Source organism: Penaeus monodon, chromosome 15 (genome assembly GCF_015228065.2).
Source record: "Penaeus monodon isolate SGIC_2016 chromosome 15, NSTDA_Pmon_1, whole genome shotgun sequence".
NCBI lineage: Eukaryota > Metazoa > Arthropoda > Malacostraca > Decapoda > Penaeidae > Penaeus > Penaeus monodon.
The window spans coordinates 5,346,442-5,346,789 of record NC_051400.1 but is presented as its reverse complement, the minus strand read 5'-3'; positions in this window follow the sequence as shown (position 1 = coordinate 5,346,789).

The window sequence follows — 348 nt, the reverse complement described above, 5'->3', positions numbered from 1 at the left end:
TCTGCCCCCAACAATTAAATACTATTCTTAAAACTGTATCCTTACAGTTCAAATGGACAGGTATAGTGGATAATGTTTCCTACACATCACAAAAAGAGAGAAAACACTAAGAATCAAGTCTCAATTTCTTCTATCTGAAATACTTCTCACACAGTTCCTAGCACAAGCCCGATGGCCACTACACATCTGCTTAACTATTCATGGCAACACAGCCATGTCCTAAATCTGATGTCTTTGAGATGCACCGAGTTATGGCAATTATCCTTATGTTTGCAAGTACATATCTACACCATCCTTTCTTAACCAGAAACAGAAAAGACCATGTTATATAATGAAAAGAAGTAACAT